Source organism: Erpetoichthys calabaricus, chromosome 11 (genome assembly GCF_900747795.2).
Source record: "Erpetoichthys calabaricus chromosome 11, fErpCal1.3, whole genome shotgun sequence".
NCBI classification, from domain to species: Eukaryota; Metazoa; Chordata; class Cladistia; order Polypteriformes; family Polypteridae; genus Erpetoichthys; species Erpetoichthys calabaricus.
In genome coordinates this window covers 108628677-108652397 of record NC_041404.2, presented here as the reverse complement: position 1 = coordinate 108652397, position 23721 = coordinate 108628677, and positions in this window count along the sequence as shown.

The following is a 23721-nucleotide window of genomic DNA, read 5'->3' as shown; positions in this document are numbered from 1 at the left end:
TATGAACATGCTTGTATGCTTCACTCGCTCCCTTCTCAATTGTTTAATTAATTTTTGCTCTTCGCTGTTTGTGGCTCTTCCTTCATTTCCCCTACTTCGTTCTTTTATCTCGCGAATATGTTATTGCAATCCTTAACGGGAGCGTTTCAATAAACTGATTGAAAATAGTTTAGCATTTACCTTTTTAGTAAAAGGCGAGCTTTTAAGCCTGAGAAATCACCCTGTAAATGCACACGTTTAATTGCACATGTGTTAATATGTATGGTTACACAGTATTAAAAGACAGTGAACAACGTCAGTTACCTTTGTTCCCCGCGTTTGATAAAAGGCGAGCTTTTAAGCCTGAGAAATCACCCCGTAAATGCACACGTTTAATTGCACATGTGTTAATATGTATGCTTACACAGTATTAAAAGACAGTCAAAAATTAACGTCATTTACCTTCGTTCCCGCGTTTGACTCGTGCTGTAAATCTCTTCCTTGTTTTTAGTTCACGTGATTACGTAGGAGGCGTGATGACGCGATACGTGACTCCGCCTCCTCCATTACAGTGTATGGACAAAAAATATGTTCCAGTTATGACCATTACGCGTAGAATTTCGAAATGAAACCTGCCTAACTTTTGTAAGTAAGCTGTAAGGAATGAGCCTGCCAAATTTCAGCCTTCCACCTACACGGAAGTTCGAGAATTAGTGATGAGTGAGTCAGTCAGTCAGTCAGTCAATCAGTCAGTCAGTCAGTCAGTGAGTCAGTGAGGGCTTTGCCTTTTATTAATATGTATAGATTCACTAAGCCAGAAGACAAGTAGCCGACCATGGAAAGCACGCCGGAAGGGGCGTGGATTCACTAAACCGCCGACAAGACGCCAATGGCGCACGCAGGAAGGAGCCACGCCCACCAACTCTTAGACCATTGGATACGACGAAAGAATCACAGAGCCACGCCCACCAACTCGGACGCGACGCCAAGGGAAACATGTTGTCATTTCTGTTTGTCTGTGCCACAGTACACTTGCAGCTCTGAGCCACGTTGACTTTTCATTAGTCAACCTCAGTGGAACCTTGGTTCACAAACAGGCAGCGCGATAGAGAGAGCCGCGCGCACACAGGCAGCATCAGAGAGACAGAGGGGCACGCACACACACACACGCACACAGAGAGGCAACACCAGAGAGAGACAGAGGCACACACAGGCAGCGCAAGAGAGAGCCGCGCAATCCTTTAAAACTGAAGTTAAACACAATGAAGGAAGCAGTCTTTAAAAACCAATAAGCCCTGTGCCTCTTTTTCATTAGCGTCTCACCTGCTTCAGGCCCTGCAGCAGTCGAGACGCTCTCTCTGCAGCTGACCTTCTCTGTGCCTGACTCCACTACTGTCAGTCGCCTGATTAAAAATGGCCTTTTGAAGGGGAGCTATGGACCCGCTATACCACAGGAACACATTGCCTTCGAGCCTGCTCTCGCTCACTGTAACGTACTGGCTTGCTCTCTCTCTCTCTCTCTCCTCACTCGCTCACACACTACACAGGAGAAATGCCCGAAGCAGAGAGACAGAGGGGGTGGGGGCTCGCGTGCTGCTGAGAGAGAGAGAGAGGGCTCGCGTGCTTCTGAGAAACAGAGGGGGAGGGGGCTCGCGTGCTGCTGAGAAAGAGGGTGGGGGCTGGGGAGGCTCGCGTGCTGCTGAGAGAGGGGGGAGGGGGCTCGCGTGCTGCTGAGAGAGAGAGAGAGAGGGGGCTCGTGTGCTGCTGAGAGAGAGAGCCTGCGCATGCACTGCACATGCCATGCAGCTGAGCAGGGAGCCTGGGTGTTTATGTCAGTGTTATTCAATATTTTTACTATTACACTGTGCATTCTATGGTGTAATAATTAACTATATTTGTGCTTAGAAATCTTTAAACAAAATATATTTACATACAGTTCGTATGGTCTGGAATGGATTAATTGTATTTACATGCAATCCTATGGGGGAAATTGCTTCGGTTCATGACCAAATTGGTTTACGACCAGAGGTTTGGAACGAATTATGGTTGTGAACCGAGGTTCCACTGTATATTGAGTCTGGATTTCAAGATTTAATATGCATAAGCGGTAACACTGCAAAAGCAGCCCAAACCAGAAAAGACTGCTGGCAAAAAGTGGCTGACAAATTAAACGCGTGTGCATTGTACTTACTGAAAGCGGCGTTACGGATTTTGCAAATGTTCATTTTTTCCCTCTGCTTAAAAAACATTAAAAAAAGCGGCGTGATTATGCGACGTATACTACGCCGCGGGTTGGTATGCAGTGTGTAAAACAGTTTGTCGCGGATAATTTGCCTTTTACTTTAACACGAAGACAGTTTCCTGTTAGATTTGCCTTTGCGATGACAATTGATAAGGCACAGGGCCAAACTTTCAAAAAGATGTGCATGTATCTGCCAAAACCAGTTTTCAGTCACGGACAGTTGTATGTTGCTCTCTCCAGAGTTCCATCTTTTCATTCACTTACTGGTATGCCTGCAGGAACACGTGCAGCGAGAGAGAGCGAGCGACACACACACGCATACAGGCGCGGGAGAGAGAGAGCGCTGGACGCATAAGAATAATAATACTTCATTACATTGATATACCGGTGTTTTCAGTATTCAAAGCGCTATCCACACAGGGAGAAACCGGGAAGCGAACCCAAAATCTTCCACAGTCTCCTTACTGCAAAACAGCAACACTACCATTGCACTACATGGCAGTTAAAGAATGCACTGGCCTCGATTTTGTTTTCACTTCTGTTTACAGCGATCGGATCATAGCGTGCATTGTTGCAATGTTACTTTTCTTGGTGGCTTATTACATTACGGATGTTTCACATGTTAATTTTTTTCCCTGTGCTTAAAAGACATTAAAAAATTGTTTCTCAACTGTGACTCCGGAACAACTCACTATGCAAGCTATATTAAGCGTCAACAACGAAGACTCGCTACACCTTAATGAACAAGTGCTGAAACTTATCCCTACAGACGAAGTAACTTTCACCAGCGTGGCCTCCATCATCACAGACGATCCCGCTTTCAGTCACGGACAATTGTATGTTGCTCTCTCCAGAGGTCCATCTTTTCATTCACTCACAGTGGTATCCACAAACCCACCCCATTTGGACAACTCACCCATCAATACATAATTATGCGGCGTATGTTACGCCGCGGGTTGGCTAGTATAAAATACAAAACTCTGGGTTCAGATCATGCATTATAATCCATGCAGCTGCAATAATACAATAAACACAGCCAATACACATACTTAAATGCACTCTCTCTTTCTCTCTCCTTCTTTTCTCCAGTGAGTGTCATCCACTGCATCCCAACTCTGACTCACTGAGGTATGGCTCTGGGCTCCTTTTAACTTGGACCTGAGAGTACTTCCAGTGGCTTGTGGGAAGCACTTCCAGGTCTTACGGAAACCATAGAGGTCCACCCACAACAGTGCTCTCTATCGTCACCCAAGGACTCCTACAGAGCACTTCTGGACTCCAGTTCCCATGCAGCCCTTCAAGTGTTCAAACAGGGACTACTTGTGAGGAACCTTATCACCTATTAATTTAGGAGATGAATTGCTCCCATCTTCCTGCTCTTATTAGACCATTCTGACTACTACAATCTCAGCCAGGATGGAAATAATAAAGCACTTCTGTCCTCCTGGGCACCTACAATAAATATATAGTATCTAAATATATATCTATATATAATATATATATAACTATGTATTTATTGTTATAGTTATATAAAGACCTTCTGTAAAAAGTAAATAAAGATTTTGAATTTTCCCTCTCCTATTTTTGAGATTTATAAGTATGTACCACTTTGTAGTGTGAAGTGTGTAAATCTTTTTCTCAAGTTTGGGATCAAGGCTTCCGCTGAGCTTGTGATGTTTTCACAAGGCTTGCCTTGCTGTATAGGCCTGATTTTTGAATTTGAAGCCTAGTTTTAAAATTGAAGCAATTTTTTTTTGTTTTGTGAGCTTCTCAATCATGGACACAATGGGGGTATTATCATTTACTTCATTGGCTGACACCTTTATCAAAGGTGACTTACACTATTTGAGATACAATTGGTTTCATTTCTTTTGTTTTTCTAATTTGAGCACAAGCAGGCAAAGTGACTTCCTCATGGTCACAACATGTCAGTAGCAGGATTTCAACCTGCAATCTCAGGGTTTGAACTTCAAGTCTTAACCAGGGAGTATGAAGAGTGCATGTTTTAATATGAGCCCCAAGCATGGCCAAAGGTACAGTTTGTAACTCCTATGAATGTCTTGCTTTATGAAATGCATGCAGAATGGGAGTCCAAAAAACCAATCTTGCATATCCCCCTAAAACAACCTGTTGTGCCCCTGCCTGGAATTCATACCAGTCATCACAATAAAATGCAATGCTAAAACAAAATTGGACATAGCCAGAAACAAGAATCAGATAATAAATATACACGGACACAGTGAGAAATGCTGATTTACCTGTCTGGTCATTTGGAAAAATAATATATATTTGCATTGATAACCTAATGAAATTTAGGTGAATTTATTAATAATGATAAAGAAATTTAGACATGATTTATTGCGTTTCTCCTTTAAAAACTCACCATGATGTCATGTCAATGGTTCTCTTTGATGGTGAAGATGTGGAATAAGTGAGGAAATACAAATACCTGAAACACTGGCTTGAGTGGAGAACCAACACAGAGGATGTATACAGGAAGAGCCACAGTTGCCTCTGTTTGAGGATATTTGGCATATGTAGGCCACGCAAACATGTTTTCTACTAGTCTGTGTTGAGCAGTGCATTTTTCTATATGGTAGTGTACTGGGGAAAAGCATTAATGTAGGTGATCCCAACAGACTAAATAGTCTGATTAAAAACGTTAGTTCAAACTTGGGAGTCAGGCTGGACTCATTGGAGAAAGTGCCAGAACAGTGTTCACTCAAGAAGCTGCTTACTATTCTGGACAATGATTCTCACTCTTGTATCACTTAAGATTATGATAATGTTTATTATATGTATATTTCTCCTTTTTTTTGTCTGCTTCTGTAAACCTGCAATTTCCTTCAGTTTCTTTCTTTCTTTCTTTCTTTCTTTCTTTCTTTCTTTCTTTCTTTCTTTCTTTCTTTCTAGCTACTAGAGCTATATATTTACATCATGTTTGCTGAGGCAGGTATAATTCGCTTAATATGTTCTGTATTGTTTTATTGTAATTCATATGGTGGACACTATGTCACAAAGTGTATGAAATTAGTTTACATTGCCTGCATACGCTCTTATTGTGGTATTTGTATGTTTTAGCTTGTTATCCATGTGGACTGTTTGCACACATCATGGTAAACAGACCAATCAGGTCTATTCATGCAGAGACACCTTAACCTATGTAGCCTAAAGTCTATATCAAGTGAACCGATCCTGCCCATGGTAATGCATAAATTCTACAACTTTCTTATTTTGTTGAATAACACCGTTATTTCACATTTAGAATTTTTGACTTGGCATTGTATTTCCAGTAAGTAGTGGCCCTTTAATAGTAGCTCTTAAGTAGTGGTATCAGGGGTGACACTGTTAAATGTTCTGGTGGAAATGCTGCCAAAATAAGAGAATCAAATGAAAATACATCAGTGCTATTATGGTGAGGCTCTTCCTTATCCAGTGTAGTTTCTATATGGACCTCCATTACAGTCAGAAGCTAGGTCTTGAATGAAGATGACATGTAGCGGATGAAGCAGAAGGGCCGGAGATTTGGTTGTTCAGTGAGTTAGTAACATCAGCAGTCATCTGAAAAAGCAAATAGAAATTTGGTTAATGGTAGTGCCATATCAAAATCCTTCCTGTTTAAAGACACACCCAAACCCATGAAGCAAGCCCAAGATTTCATATTTGACTATATATTTATAGTTTTTTATAGCTGGAATAGCAGTCCAGACTACATGAAAAGCATCAGTAGAGAAAGCAAAGTGAGGTATGGAAATGTTTAGCTTTGCATATTTGTTATACTCACAGCTGCCACTAGAGGGCTTCATATCATGCTTGACATGAAAAGGTGATCACCAGTTATAGTTCACATTGTAGATACTGTACCTATGGGATGTTTATTCTGTCACTACAGCACACAAAACACCATATGAATAAATGATTATTTGATACATGCCAAATCACTGTTCTTACTGAGCCCCAAATCCAGTCTGACATAACACAATACATGTTCTATATTGCGATGTGACAGTGGGGAGATAATGGCCATAATGGTTGTGGTAAATTTCTCTGTCAGGAATAGTCTGAAGAATTTAGATCAGTAACAGCACTAGCAAACGTGTACATAGTGAAAACAGTCATCATAGCATTGACTCTGTGGTAGTACCATCGTCTACAAAAAAGGTGCTTCCTTGAAAAAATTTTCCTCAGTGCCTTTGGGCATGTTATGAGGACAAGTGTTAGACATCGGATTCCATTCATCACATTCATTGTGAAGTTTTCCATTTGATGCTTTGCCATTTACTGATCTTGGTTTGAGTAGCATGGACTACTTTGGAGAGGTATCTTCCACTTCACTTGGGTGTAAACACTATTTGAACTCCACATGAGGATAACACAAACAAAAGTACAGTGGTCATCAGTGCTGCTTGCAGTGAGTAACTGGTTTCATAAAGTAGATCCTGAAACCCATTTTACTTTTATCCAAAAGGGCATCTATTAAACCAACATAACCATCATTTCCTGTGAAAGTCTATGTGATGTCAGCTGATTTACACCACTAGATGTTTGTCTTTGGTCATAATAAGTCATTCTGTTACAGTCTGCAACATAAACTCCATGAACTAATGTATTTGAGAAGGACCAGTTACACAATGATATGCTATCAGACTACATTTGTGACTTAATGACTCGATGTCATGATTCCTTTACTTATTATATGGGCCAATGCTGATGAATATCATGTATAGACTTGATCTGTATTAATAAATTGTTTGTTTGCTATTGAGATAATTTAATACATCTTCTGAGCATTACTGCATTTTGCAACCTTAACAGTGAATGATTTACAATGAGTTATAGTGACAATGCCAACCTCTTCTTGAGAGTGACTGAATCTTCCCCATTCTCTAACTAACCAGAAGAAGTTGCTCATTTCTTTCATTCCATGACCAAACTAAATATTGAAAAATTAGGAGTTAAAGGTCAGGATGGTCCTGCCTGTGGCCTTTATGGTGTTATATACATTAAAACATATTGAAAATGCCCCAAAATAGAATGTGTTGTCCTAACCACATAATGGCACACTATAATTTTGGGCTAAGCAGCTAATTTTGACTGCTATCTAAGTAATCATATTAGTTGCTCAGCATCTGCTGCTTCTAGCCTTGCTTGCCTCACTCCCACATGTGAGAGAAATAGCTCAAGGTACATTAAAGAACAAGAGGTATGCAAGGTCATTGGTCCCCTCTGAGAATGCACAAATCCCACTGCCAGCAAAAACACCAGGCAGAGCCACAAATCAGAAGGGCTCAGGGTGGGACGACACCATGGACAAAATCCAGATTTAGCCACAACCCTGTAGACTTGGGGAGGAAGTTGACTCATAAATCTAACTGGAAGAACACCCATATTGCAGCAGGCATTCTGAGACCTTAAGCAGAGCTGGCCTCTTCCCAGAGATGCTAGGGGAAGTTTAAACTTTCAGCACTTTTAAAGTAGGATCAAAAACAGGAGACAGGTAACCAGACAACAACAATTTATTTCTTGTATTGTCCAAAATCACACAAGGAATGCCTCAATGGGCTTTAACAGGCCCTGTTTTTTTGACAGCCCCCTAGCCTTGACACCCTAAGAAAACAAGAAGAAACTCTCAAAAAAACCTTTTAGGGAAAAAAAGTGGCAGAAATCTTGGGAAAGGCAAATTCAGAGACAGACACCCTTCCAGTAAGGTTGAGTGTGCAATGGATGTCAAGAAAATGGAATAAATACAATACACAAAACAGAACAGAAGTAATCCTCTTCATAGAGCTAGATGGCCTATCATTGCCACCTCAGAAATACAATGCACCAAAATCATGGGAAACATGAGAAAATCAAGAAGCTCTAGAACCAAAGGCAGGGTGGCTTTAAAAACAACTAAAGACTGAGTAAAACCTTCCTCATATACATATGATTTGGTGGAGTGGTGGCTCTGAGGCTAAGGATCTGCGCTGGTATCCCGAAGGTTGCCGGTTCGAATCCCCGTCACTGCCAAAAATGCCACTGCTCTGCTGGGCCCTTGAGCAAGGCCCTTAACCTGTAATTGCTCCAGGGGCGCTGTACAATGGCTGACCCTGCGCTCTGACCCCAAGGGGTATGCGAAAACTACCAAATTCCTAATACAAGAAATTGTCTAAGGCGAAATAAAGAACAAAAAAAAAAAAAAAATTGTGTTGGACATGCTGTCAGGGGATATTAGAGTTTTGTGATTCAGATAATGCTTGCCGAAAAGAGTGTTTAAGGGTGAAGGAAAATTACACACAAGCTGTCATCTAAAAATCCACTAGCCAAATGTAAAGTATAAAATGGCAAACAACAACAACAACAACATTTATTTATATAGCACATTTTCATACAAAAAGTAGCTCAAAGTGCTATACATAATGAAGAAAAGAAGAATAAAAGACAAAAAAGAAATTAAAATAAGACAACCTTAGTTAACATAATAAGGAGTAAGGTCCGATGGCCAGGGTGGACAGAAAAAACAAAAAAAAACTCCAGAAAGCTGGAGAAAAAAAATAAAATCTGTAGGGGTTCCAGGCCATGAGACCGCCCATTCCCCTTTGGGCATTCTACCTAACATAAATGAAATAGTCCTCTTTGTAGTTAGGGTTCTCACGGAGTCACTTGATGCTGATGGTTATACAGACTTCTGGCTTTTAATCCATCCATCATTGTTGGAACATCATGGTGCTTTGGGTAGATGGTGGTGGCACAAGCCACCACCAATAGGACACCGGAAAAGGAAACAGAAGAGAGAGTAGGGGTTAGTACAAATTTTGAATGAATAGTTATTATAATGAATTGGATATACAGAGTGTCAGGGTTAAATTACAGTGAAGTTATGAGAAGGCCATGTTAAAGTAATGTGTTTTCAGTAGTTTTTTAAAGTGCTCCACTGTATTAGCCTGGCGAATTCCTACTGGCAGGCTATTCCAGATTTTAGGTGCATAACAGCAGAAGGCCGCCTCACCACTTCTTTTAAGTTTTGCTCTTGGAATTCTAAGGAGACACTCAGTTGAGGATCTGAGGTTGCGATTTGGAATATAAGGTGTCAGACATTCCGATATATAAGACGGGGCGAGATTATTTAAAGCTTTATAAACCATAAGCAGAATTTTAAAGTCAATTCTGAATGACACAGGTAACCAGTGTAGTGACATCAAAACTGGAGAAATGTGTTCGGATTTTCTTTTCCTGGTAAGGATTCTAGCAGCTGCATTCTGCACTAACTGCAAACGATTGATGTCTTTTTTGGGGAGTCCTGAGAGGAGTGCATTACAGTAATCTAGCTGACTAAAGACAAACGCATGAACTAATTTCTCTGCATCTTTCGATGATATAAGAGGTCTAACTTTTGCTATGAAACTGATTTCTTATGTTTCCATTGTTGTAATTCAAAATCTTTTTTCAGTTGCTTTTGACTGTGCCTAAAGCGGATATGCACATGTGCTGGTATCCTATGTTTAAGAATGCATGGAGTGACGCACTCACTACTGATCAAAGAAGGGGTTGCCCCCTTTATATTTTTGAGAAAAGTTGATTGGGAGGGGAGGATTCCACATGAATTTTCAAGTGATCTCGATTGTAGAGTGGGGGAGGTCCCCCTTGAAGTTTCAAGGAGCACAGCAAATTTACATTCAATTGAAGAGCAAAGGGGCAGGTTTACTTGTTGGAGTTTCGAGCATTGTCAACTGAAGAGTGGTAGGTGGGGCATTGAGTTTCAAGTGGTGTTTATCAAAATGCCACCACCCTATCCCATTTTTTTAGTTATTTGTTGACTAGTTCCATGTTGCTGCTCTGGACTAGTGACCGAAAGTGTGCTTCACAATGATAACAAAAGCTATCACCATGCACTTCCTGGTTGTTTGAGATTTCAAACTCAAAACTAAATTATGTTGTGATAGTGTCCCTGCTCTTAAACTCTCAGTTTTCAATTTTGATAATGATTTTGGTTTGGTGATTGCCATGATTACCATGTGATAGTGGGCTGTTTTCAGTGACACATTTGTTTATTCAGTTCAAAACCTTTGAGTTGTTATTAGCTCTTGTTTTTATTTTCTGTGGGAATTAGACTTCAGCATTTGAAATTTTGACCACAAGTTTGGTTAGTGTTTTGTGTTCTGATGCTTTATTTTTTATGATATTTTGACACTGACCTTTTCAAACTTTAAAAAGACTAAGATCTATATTTCTCATTTTCTAGCCTTAGCAAATGTACAGTGCATCCGGAAAGTATTCACAGCGCATCACTTTTTCCACATTTTGTTATGTTACAGCCTTATTCCAAAATGGATTAAATTCATTTTTTTCCTCAGAATTCTACACACAACACCCCATAATGACAACGTGAAAAAAGTTTACTTGAGATTTTTGCAAATTTATTTATAGCACTTTTTTTTTAGAAAAAGTATTCTTTTTGGTTTCTTCATGCCACTCAAACAAAATATATTGTGTTGTTTTGCAAATATTTTTTTGTTATTTCACACTATTTATTGCATTATCTCACAAAGACGAGTTATGGCACCACTCCGGTTTCCAATTGCCTGGACCCACCTCTTTCTCTCTACTAGCTTCTTAACTGGCTTCACCAACATCTGCAGTCAGTCTATGGCTAGACTTGTGTCTGGAAAAATGTTTCCTCCAATGAACGAGTAATCGTTTTTGTTATTATTGTTCATCGTTCATTTTGTTCAGGAATTCATCTGCAGTTAAGCACACTCACTGATACCAATCAGTCCACAAATGTCAGAGAGAATGTGCAAACTCTATTTAGACACTGGTGCTGTGAAGCAGGAATGCTAGTGAAAGGGGCTCATACATGCACAATGTTACTGGCAGCAGCTAGCAATATCTTTATGAAATAACACATACAGTAACTTTGGTATAATAATGCAAAACTTTTGCAAAGTAACACAATAAAAAATCTTTTTCGCATCAGCTTTCATAGTTTTCTGGCTACAATTTTAAAAAGTAAAGTTTTAACAGTTTTTTTTACCTCCTCTCATGTACTGACCACTTACCTGACTCATTTCTTGTCCCTTTTCCTGTGGGGATTCTATGGCATCTACAACATATTTTACAATTTGCTCTAACATTCTCATGTTGAAAGGTGCTGAAGAAAAATATGCCTGAATGAATAATTTGTTATTTTTGGGATACATGTTGTACCTTCTATGTCACACTCATTTCAATCAGTCTGAACCTCAGATTAATAGTTCTTTTGTTATAATCTTCCTGCTTTTGTTCAACCACATTTAAAAAAAAATATGTTTAACGGATGATTAGTTTTGGCTTATTACTGCTTTGTATTATAAGAATCACTGCATAGGAATAATCCATTCTTCAATGGAGGGTGCTATACTGTACATAATGATACATTGACTGTCTTGCTGCACTTTTTCCCAGTACCTCTTATTCAAATGGGTACATTAAGGGCACACTCCTTCCTCTTAGAGAGCATTACACAGTAATTCATAGGATGTCAGCCTTTCAGTGTTATATTTTACACAAATAATAACAATTTCTAAACTTTTGTTTTATTTTCAAAAATGTGAGGTTTGCCTGTGGAAATCAATAACAGTTGTAAAGAAGTCAAAGAGAATACATGACCCTGAGTTCAAACACTACCTTTACTGGGTAGAAGTCTTTGAAGGTCCACCCCAGTGTATTCTTTTGTGGCACTTCGCTTCAGCCCGTTTACCAGAACACCATAGTAGAAGTGCAAAGATCCTTATCTATAAAGCTGTGACCAGAGACCACATTTTTAAAACTTAAATGGTGTTTGCTGTCTTGAGAACTTAGAAGCAGAATTTTACAGTTATTAAGCCAGGAATCAGAAATGTTAAAAATCCAAAGGTATAACATTCACTTGAGCTTTCATGAAATGAGCAAAACAAAACTCAAGGTTGAGAAATAGTAAAGTCAAGCCTTGAAATTTGAAATTTGAAATGTTTGTTCTTTCCTTTAGAAATTGTTAGGAATCTGCCCTTTATTGATTATAAATGAGACATACAGTAAGGTTTTACCACTGTAGGGCAAAAAATAATGGCATATACAGCTTTTACAAACAATCAAACAAAATGATCCTAATAAAGAAAAAGTGTCATTCAAAAGAATTGAACATCAATGTCACTTCCATTTCTAACAAAATGAGGCTGTTCTGAACCTATGTCCCAATCCCCTTTAGCCACAGACCCCTGAATGACATTACTGGGTCCTGAGGCTCAAGGAGTCACAGAGGGGCCTGCACTTAAAGGTCACAAAAACTCCCTAGGAAACAACAAGTCTCTTAGAGCAGCTTGGATTAGGGAGCGTGTTAAGGGATACAATATACAGGTCTGCAGACGCACAGTCACAGCCAGAATGGACTTATCGGGTAGCTGGGGACATCACTTGGCAACACTGAATGGCAGAAAAATCCTACTGGTGGCTATGAAATTCACCGTCATTTCTATGTTCTTATGTCTTATGCTCTTAGTTTATGAGCAATTAATTCACCACCTACAGGACCATCAGGTAATGGACCTTTTTCAGTCAGGCTTTAGGCCCCAACACAGCACAGAAACCGCGCATTTACGTGTCCTAAATGATGTCCTTTTGGCATTAGACTCAGGACTCTACGTGATTATGGTTCTTCTCGATTTATCTGCTGCCTTCGACACAATCGACCACGACATCATGATCTCCCGACTCGAATCCTGGGCTGGTGTATCTGGCTTAGCCCTCGACTGGTTCAGGTCATATTTCTGCAACAGGACTCTTAGAGTCATGCTAGACGATTTTTCATCTGAATCAGTCCCACTCCCATGTGGTGTCCTCCAGGGTTCCATTTTGGGGCCACTACTTTTTTCAATTTACATCCTGCCTTTAGGTGCAATTTTTAGAAAACATGCAATCTCGTATCACCTATATGCTGATGACTGCCAAATTTATTTCTCCCTCAAGTCAACTGACTCCACTAAACCTCTTCTCAACTGCTTATCTGACATTAAGGACTGGCTGGCTATAAACTTCCTTCACCTGAACGATTCAAAAACCGAGGTCATTGTTTTTAGTCCCGACCGCAAACAGACCCTACCCCTTGGCCTCAACTTTCTTCCCATTCCAGTAACTTCGTCTGTTTCCAATCTTGGAATCAAAATGGATATGGTCCTGAAAATGGATGCTCAAGTCAACAGCACAGTAAAATCCTGCTTTTTCCATCTCAGGCGAATTGCCAAACTCAAACCAATTCTGCCTTACCACCTCCTGGAATCAGTAATCCATGCATTCATTACGTCCCGGCTCGACTATTCTAATTCCTGCCTATATGGTATTAGTAAAGCCACTCTTTCGAGACTCCAATTGGTTCAAAATGCGGCTGCAAGGCTTTTAACTGGAAGCAGCAGAAGCCAACACATTACACCGATTTTAAAAACCCTACACTGGCTGCCGGTTAGCTTCAGAATTGATTTTAAGATACTCCTCTTAACCTATAAGGCACTAAATGGTCTAGCCCCTGCCTACTTGAGTGTCTTGCTCCATCGTCACAATCCCCCTCGTGTTCTTAGATCCGCAGATCAGCTGCTCCTAACCGTTCCCAAGGCACATTTTAAAGCTCGTGGTGAAAGGGCTTTTTCTGTCTGTGCACCCAAGCTCTGGAACTCCTTACCTTTAGTGGTTAGGCAAGCCACTTCAGTCGCCACATTCAAATCACACCTAAAAACTCACTTCTTCACATTGGCTTTTAATTCTTAACCTGTCTTATTTCCACTTGCTTTTTGCTATTTCTCTGTTTTATTGGGTTCCCTGACCTGTTTTTTAGTGTCTCTGTTTTAATTCTCTCTTAATGTTTGTTTTTTAATATTTTGCTTTTAGTCTTGCTTGTTTTAACTGTTCAGCGCTTCGGTCAGTTGTAATGCTGTGTTTTTAAGCGCTTAACAAATAAAAATGGTATGGTATGGTATGGTATGTCACTTATGTGTTGTCTTCCTTCTTTGAATATCTGACATAAAAGATTGTGTTTACCTACCCCAGAACTACATCATCAAAGGTGAATAAACCTGAGGACTGGCCAATGAAGAGGTTCTAACATATTAGGAAGGAGAAGGTATAAAGATGGTGGCAATTTCAAACAATGGAGACAGGCTGTTTCAGTCTTTGTTTCTAAAAGTAAAATGAGCAAGTACAAATGATGCTGCATACCTGGACAAGAGCCTATGGTGCTAACACAGAGCCTGTGCAAATGGAGCTGGGTGACTGCAGATGTTTGCTGGAGATGCATCTCCACAGATAACCTGGAAAAGTGACTTGTTAGGCCATAAACTCTTTTCACTTACTGGGAGATGACCTTTTCTCTGCCATAGCCTTTAATCTTAATTTGTCCGTTAATTTGGATCTGGCCATATTTCATTAGGATTGCCATAACCATAGAAACATGATAGTTGTGTTTTATTGTGTTACTTTGTAGCTTGCATGTCCTGTGTTTTCTATTTGTTATTTTACAGGCAGGGTTTGTTTCCAGACTTATGTTTACTTTCTGGTTTACTGTTGCTTTTGTTCTTTTTACATTTTTTTATGTGTTTTTGTTTTTATGAAATTTGTGTTAATATTTTTATATTTATTTATTATTTAGTATTTATGTATTGTGTGTTTAACTTCAGTGAATCAATTCCTAGTGTTTTGTGGGCAAAATCCCAAGTGGCAGGGCCACCATGTTGTCACTACTATGGAACAGCCCTCATATTGAGTTTATATTGAGTTTCAGGAGGTGTTCCTAGTAGAATGTCATTGGAGTTTGTAAACTAGATATCTTTTTGTGAGTGTTAGATTGGATTTTTTGCTTTACTGAATTTTTGCTACTGTTGAATGAATTTTGTATTTGGCTTTCAGTTTTGAACTTCTTTGCTTTGAATGTCCTTTTTAGTCAAATCCTTTTTGCACTTAGTTTGCCTTTTCCCGTTTTGTTCTCATTTTTTCTGTGAATTCTTCATTAACAAAGACTTTTTCATTGTTCTTGTCCTGTAGATTTAATGCTTCATCCCCCTTAAAGATCATTTTTGTTTATTATGGAATATTTTTGCACTTTTAAAGCTGATGCCCCATTTTGGATCTGTGCAGATCTGAAAGCCTGCCTCTTGCATTTGGAGTCTGACTGCACTTTTTTGTGTTTTGGCTATGATTTTCCCCCTGGCTGGGTTTCAAATTTTTGTTCTGTGTCTGCTTTGTTAATATTTATGTTTGTATAAATTTTTTATTTCTTTTCATTATTTGCATTATTATTTGTTTTTGTTTTGTCTATATATGTGTGTCTTGGTTACACTCATTGTGTTTTGTGGGTGGTTCCCTAAGAAGAGACTACCCTTAGCTATATACAGGCAGAGTCAACACGCAGTCTCCGAGACTGAAGATGTAATTTTAATGCCAGGTGTAAATATGATCCTCCTAAATTATAATGGGATAAATCTGCATATGAATGGAACATTAAAAAGGATCTTAGATAAAATAGATAGCCAGTGTGCACCATCCAGTATGTAAAATATTTTTGATTTTAATGATAAAACCCCAGTTGCAGCTTTATTTTTAAGTGATTTGAGTATTTTACCATTATTTTCAGTCATCTTGCAGACCTTCTTAAAGTTACTTAAGGCCCCCAACTGGCATATTGATCTACCTTGCTGCCACCTATTGTGCTGGGGGACTTTTACTCCATTAGCCAGTGTTCCTCACTGTACTTCCATTACGCAATAATCTATGAAGAATGAGAATAGCATCCCCTTGTGGTGATTGTACAGGTATACTTACACGGACACACAAGTCATAGTTGCCAGTATACAGCTCACCAGGGAGGGTCCAGAAACCCCCCCAACCCCCACCTTCCATCAAATACAAATAATCCACACCTTTAGATGTTAAAGGAAATCCTTAAGCAGTGCTGCAGGATGGTAGATATTATGGACTGAGAAAATAATACTACATTACAGAGGTCCACACAGGCAGACATATGTAATGAATGCTGAAGTAAGGAAAACTGATCCCTTTTCCTGCGTTCCACTCCAGTCTCGCCCTAGCAATCAGCCGTGTCTAAACACGTTTCAGTCTAAACTGTTTGGCAGAGACTTCCTAAATGACACTTAACATAAACAAAAAGTCAGTTCTCGACATAGCTGCAGGGTGCAGCCCATCCAAATTACCTTATCTTGTAGAAATAATGAGAAAAATGGTGTGCTGACATCATTTCTGGCACCCCAGTGAATGTGCTGCCTGTTTATTTAGCACTTGGATGGCCAGTCTGGACAGCCAGTGTTGAAATCCTGTAAGACTAGACGATTGTGGAGCAGCACCCTCCTGTGCATGTAACCCAAGTTCACAATTAATTTATTTCCTTTATAGAACCTTTCTGAGACCAAATAAACAAAATATTTTTTTTTTATATTAACTTACTTATCAGAGTTTATCTTGGCAAGAACCAACCTTAGATAGGAGACCATTCCATTCACATTCACTTGTGCTGGACAAATTCAGTGCTACGAATGAGCCTAACATACAAGCCAGGAGCACAGAGAAAATTCACCCAGACATTCAGAACTGAGAACTGAACACAAGTCCTTGGAGCTTGCTCCTCTTCTCTCCGTCTACACTTTCCAGTCTTATTATCTCACTGGCAGCCACCACCAAGATCTTTGATAATGGGCCACTGGCGATCTCCCTTCAAAAAACAATCAAGGTTTACTCAAGGCCATCCCCAAATCCACCATGTTGAGGAAAGTCCTGTGACCATGCCCCTAGAGCTCTATGTGGTGGTATATCTGTGCTAATGAGCTTCACCTTTTAATAAGATGCCCTTGTATACTTGGTAGCTCCCATGCTTGTGATATTTGTTACTACGGAGGAAGAGCCTGTATATTGCAAGCAGCAACCAACTGCTCCTACCTATCATGCTAGGATAATTGTGCTGGCCTTCTGCCAGTCATCTGTGACCTCTTCCATACTTTCACAGCATCCTTACAAGAAGTATACTATAATCCGCTCTGCTGGCTGTTTCACTACACTAGCATTTGCAGTGCCTTTCCCATTGCCAGTAGGGGTACCTCTCTCAAATTGAGGACCTTGTTGGTCCCTTGGCCTTTAGTGCACAAGGCACTTGACTTTTCTGTGCTGGCAAGCTCTTGCCAGTCTGGTAACCTTTTAACAATATACACAAAATCAATGTTACCCCCATTGGCACCATAAACTATTGTGTGTTGAGCCTTTTCATTAGTTCAGCTGCATATAAAATTCATGAATAACTCAAGAGTGCCCTCCGCCTTGCAGATCTCCTTCTGCCCAACTGCTGCTCTGAAACAGGCTTGGCATAAATGCCCAATTTACAAGCCAGGTGCAGAGTCACTTTAGAGCTGTGTGCTACCAACATTTCCAGCCTGTTGGTATTCTCCTCTGTTTTTTAATGATTGACTCTGGAAGCTGTTGTTCATTCTGATTAAACCTAAGAGAAGAAATTCTGAAAGTCTGAAAAATGAATACAAATGAAACAATGGAAATTTAGCCGATTGGCACAGACCCCAAACTGCAGTTGGCCATTGACTTATTGATGCTGGGAAATTGCAATTTTCTGCAATGTAACATCTTAACCTCCAAATGAAATATTATCCTCTGGATCCCAGATGGGAATTCACGTCTTCCTCACAGCTGGATTTTGCCAGGAACCCAAGTTGCCCTTTCACAGGAATACATAGTGAGCCCGTTCAGCAAGAAGACAGCAGCTACTCTGCACTCTGAAAACTATTTGGGTTTTTACTCCTACTTGATTAACCATTAATTTATTTAGAAGACTGTGTGCCAATGGAATTGACTATTCTTACTGTTAAAATATGACATTTTTTAAATGTTTGCCATTTTTATCCACTGATTTTCTCACAGTGGTCCTTCTAAGCACTGTTGTAAGTCGCTCTGGATAAGAGCGTCTGCTAAATGTTGTAAATGTAAATGTATTTAATTTATTTCTGCCTGTACTCTTGTGCTCGCTTGGCTTACTTTTTCAGTTGTGATCTTGTTAATTGTTTGGTAAAATTGCTCTGTGTTAGTGTTCACTATGAAAGATCCATACATCCAACTGCTTTCTGAAGCTGGTGTCTTCACTATAAGATCATGGGAATATACAGAATAGCCTACCTGTATAGCCTATTAGACATAAGGCAGGAAAACACCAAGGACTCATCACAGGCCACACTCTGTACACATCTACATTATCTTATGCTAGATTAGTGCAATGTGACCAGTTACCTTAAAGCACAAATCTCTGAGATGTGGGATGACACGCCAGATGACACGGGGGTCAGTACCCAAATCCCTGAAGTTCTGAGGCAGTACTATGTAATGTCCATCCATTATCCAACCCGCTATATGCTAACTACAGGGTCACGGGGGTCTGCTGGAGCCAATCCCAGCCAACATAAGGCGCCACACAGGAAACAAACCCCAGGCAGGGCAGCAGCCCACCACAGGGCACACACCAAGCACACACTAGGGACAATTTAGGATCGCCAATCCACCTAACCTGAATGTCTTTGGACTATGGGAGGAAACCGGATCACCCGGAGTAAACCCACGCAGACATGGGGAGAACATGCAAGCTCCACGCAGGGAGGACCCGGGAAGCGAACCCAGGTCTCCAAACTGCGAGGCAGCAGTGCTACCGCTGCGCCACTGTACCGCCTACGTTTCTACCTTCTTTTTCTGGTTTCTGCTGTGGAGTCCTCAGCCACCATTAGCTGCTCAAAGGTGTCTGTGATGCTGGAAAGAACGAAGAAAGCTAAAGATGTTCCACCTATGTATCTTGTGGTATCATTCTGCCTCACTGTCATCTGACCAAGGCCTCCACAGCCACATTTTTTGGTTGGGAAGGATATGAATGTAGCAACTATTGATGAGGTCCAATGTACCATAATAATAAAGTATAGCTTTGTCATATTTATGTATTGTAGAATGTGAAGGGGGACCCAAATGGTCTTTTGGCATTAGAGCCCCAAGAGTTTTGTTTTCTCCAGTTTACCATTATCTGGAGTTTTTGTTTTGTTCTCCTCCTGTTCCAAATGAAAATTGCATTTGTTATGAAACTTGCCATTTTAACTATTAAAGAGTTAAAAACTGCCAATAGTCAACCATAATAATAAATTCCCTTAGGGACTCTTATAATTATCTTATGTTATAATTATTTATTTATATTTTTTTATGTTTGTAACTGAATTTTTTTTCTTTTGCTGAAGAACTTTGATCTACATCATTTGTATGTAATTCTTCTATGTAAATAACAATGCTGTGTGAAGGGCTTGGGCACTGTCCAAGACTCTCTCCTGCTTTGCACCTGATATTACTAGGATGGTCTCCACTTTCTCAAATCACAACTGCAATTATAAATTTGGAGTGGGTGTATTCAGGAAAGGGCAGCACGGTGGCTCAGTGGTAGTGCTGCTGCCTCGCAGTAAGGAGACCTGGGTTTGCTTCCTGGGTCCTCTATGCGTGGAGTTTGCATGTTCTTCCTGTGTCTGCGTGGGTTTCCTCTGGGTGCTCTGGTTTCCTCCCACAGTCCAAAGACATGCAGGTTAGGTACATTGGTGATCCTAAATTGTCCCTAGTGTGTGCTTGGTGTGTGGGTGTGTATGTGTTTGTGCCCTGCGGTGGGCTGGGATTGGCACCAACAGCCCCTTGTGACCCTGTGTTAGGATATAGCGAGTTGGAAATGACTGACTGCATTCAGGAAATGGATGGATTGATGGATGTTTGATAGCATTCTTCCTATAATACTTTTGGACTGTACTGTTTTTGATTATTTCATTACACATTTCACAAATTTAATCAGTTAGATCTAGTTTTTTATTAATTCTGTTTGTGGTCATTGTCATTACAAGAAATGCCTATATAAAAAGATTGTTCTGTTGTTTGAGATGGCAATGGACTTAGACCATGATGTATCAGCCAATGACAGAGACATAAAGAAAGCAAATTTTAATTTATCCGCTCAAATTCAAGGAAACAAAACAATTAAGAACACAGAATAATTCAGCTCAAAGGCAAATGTATGGGTTTAGCCATTTTGGACGGTTGTCTCCCTCAGATTCCTTTGGTTGTTAAATCTTTATAATGCACTAGTGAGGTCGCAGCTGGAGTACCGTGTTCAGTTTTGGTCTCCAGTCTACAATAAAGACATAGCAGCATAGAAGAAAGTCTCAAGAAGAGCGACTAGGCTGATTCCGGGTGGCAAGGTATGAAAGTTGAACCTTTTTTTGTTAAGCAAATGGAAAGTAAGAAGTGACATGATTTAAGTTCTTAAAATTATGGAAGGAATTAGTACAATGGATGCCAGCTGTAATGTTAAACAGAGTTTAACAAGAAAGTGTGGACACAATGGGAAACTTGTTAAGTGTAAATTTAACACAAAGAAAAAAAATTCTTCTCACAATGCAATATAGACACATGGAATAAATTAGTAAGTAGTGTGCTAGAGATTAGGACTTTAAGGACATTCAAAGCTTAACTTGATGTGATTTTGGAGATACCAGGTGGGTAGGATTGGCAAGGATTATTAGACTGAAAGGTCTGTTTGCATCAAAATATTTCTATACTTCTAATATTTCTTGCCTCATTTTGACATTTTTTAGAGTTGAGGCCTCTTCTTCTCTAATCATCCTCTTCCACTTCTTCAGTCTTGTTTCCTCCTCCATCACACAATTATTTTCCTACTTTTGCTTCTTCCATCATAGCCAGTGTCTCCTTATTTGGCATTTGGCATTTGGTATTTGGAAAAGTGTAATAGTTGTCTTTTTGCATGATGTACCCCTGGAGCAATTTTTATTACCTGACTTCTATGCAAATTAATTTCACTTGTTCATTGACTGATACCATTCTATTTGATTTTGTGATCATGCTTATTATCAAAGGCACTATAAAAATTATGATCAATCACTTTGGTGCCACATTAATTTAATTTCATGATGATGCTCATCATCACAGCACAGTCATTAAATACCATTTTGTTTGCTTATTTGACTGACTGATGAGTCACTGACTAAATGCATTCTGTTTTGTTTAAGTTTTGCAGAAACTTAGCAACCTGTTACCTTAGTAATTAACTAATTTATCGATTAAATGCATTCTTTTCAGTTATAATTTTCTGGTAGCATGAAAGACACTCTATGAAACAGTCATTTGCTCATTTGAATGATTTAAAGAATTGTTTTTTAAATGTTTTGGTAATACTCATAAGGAAAGGTACAATATATGACAACAGTCAGTTACTTTCTTGTTTGAGTAAATTACTGTATTTATTCAATGATTTATTGATTTTATGATTGTGGGAGATTGTCAGGAAGGCAACCTAATTCATTTGGGTCAGTAGATTGCAGCAGGTTATTTCCAAATGGCATAGGAGCCCCTAGAATGTTGTTTTCTCCAATTTACCATAATGTGGAGTTTTGTTTTGTTCGCCTCCTGGTCCAAGGAGAGCGCTTTAGCTAATGGAGACCTGTTCACATTGGCATTTTGACTAGCATCTCATTATTATGTTCCCTTCTAGAGAAAATACTGCTTGATTGTAATCAGTCAGGCTTCAAGAGGAACCACTCCATTGGGATGGTTCTGCTCACTATAGTCAACAAATTGTGGCTGGCTAGAGCTACTGATATGTCATTTTTCCTCATCCTTCTAGATCTCTCCTATGCCTCTGACATGGACAACCATCAGATCCTTCTTGGCCACACTCTGTGACCTTGGCATCACTGGGATTGCCCTCAGGTGCTTTGAGTTCTACGTCTTGGAGAGATCCTGCAATTTGTCCTGGTGAGAAGAAATGTTAAGGGTGATAATAATAATAATAATAATTCTTTGCATTTATATAGCGCTTTTCTCACTACTCAAAGTGCTCAGCAATTGCAGGTTAAGGGCCTTGCTCAAGGGCCCAACAGAGCAGAGTCAATTTGGCATTTACGGGATTCGAACTGGCAACCTTCCGATGAACCAGGCAGGCATGGGTGTGCCCCAAAAATCAGTGCTGGGCCCTCTCCTCTTCTCCCTGTACATCACCGCACTAGACCCTATCATCCATGCCTATAGTTTCTCATATCAGTGTTATGCCAATGATACACAGCTGTACCTGTCATTTCCTCCAGAGAATGACATGGTATCAGCTAGAATCTCTTAATGTTTCCCTGCAATTGCACAACCTGGAAAAGAGGGGTCTTCTAGTTATGCCAGCCCATCCGTCTGTTCAGCACTTCATCTCTGTTTAGATAGACTCATTATCGCTAACACCTGTCAAGTCTGTATGCAATCTAGGATGGTGATCAATAACCATTTGTCTTTCACTGACCATTCTGCAACCGTCTCTTGGTCTTGCAGATTCATACAATGTTGACAAGTTTAGACCATATCAAAAAGTGTATTCAGCAAAACATCTGATCCAGGTTTTGGTCTTGTCAGTTCTGAACTACTGAAACTGTCTACAGGCAGGAGTACCAGCATGTGTCACGAAACCACTGCAGGTAATTAAAAATGCCACAGTATGTGTGGTTTTCAACCAAATGGGCAAATGTCTTCCCTTTTTCAGATCATTAAACCTGCTTCCTATAGCAATACATACGTTCAGATACTTGATTCTTGCCTACAGAGTACTCAACAGGTTAGTACCTATATAAATGGACACATTTCTGAGATCCTATGCTCCTTCTCAATGACTCAGGTCTGCTAACATCTGGTAATGCAATATCAGCCTAGACTCTTCATGTGTGAGCTCCTAGGTGGTTAATAAGCTGCTCACCTCAATTTGAACTTCTAAGTATCTCAGTTGCTTGGTGAATTTCTATCTAAATGATAATGGTAATTTGTTTTCTTTTAAAAAATGAAGTGTAAGTAGCTGACATTTTTGTTCTGATCTCTTCAATTGTGCTGATCAATTTTGTAATCTTGCCCTGGAACAGTTATTCCCAAACAGTCCTTTAACCGATGTTTACTCAATTATGTTGACCTCTTTTGTAAAATACCTTAGATAAAAGCGCATTTCAACTACATAAATATAAATGTAACGAATGTGCCATTTGGTGGACTAATATCCTGACCAGGGTTGGATCTTGTTTTGTCCTTCTTCTTACCCATATACAGTAGTAGGAAAAACAGGAGCTTTTCGGAAAGACTACAAGAACAAAAACTTGTGGCAGATTACAAAGTTCTTTTCTAGAGTTTTAAAAAGTGGCAGAGAGCTTAATTGGGCAGATGTTCAAATCTGACACACTTGGCACATTCAGCCTGAACATCTCAACTAGGCAATAAAGGATCTTTTTAATACATCATATGGAATATTTAAAAATTAATAAATAATTCCATTCAAGGGCATTACGGTTGTGCAGTGGTAGCGCTGCTGCCTCACAGTAAGGAGTCCTGAGTTTGCATGTTCTTCCCATGTCTGCTCTGGGTATTCCGGTTTCCCCCCACCGTCCAAAGACATGCAGGTT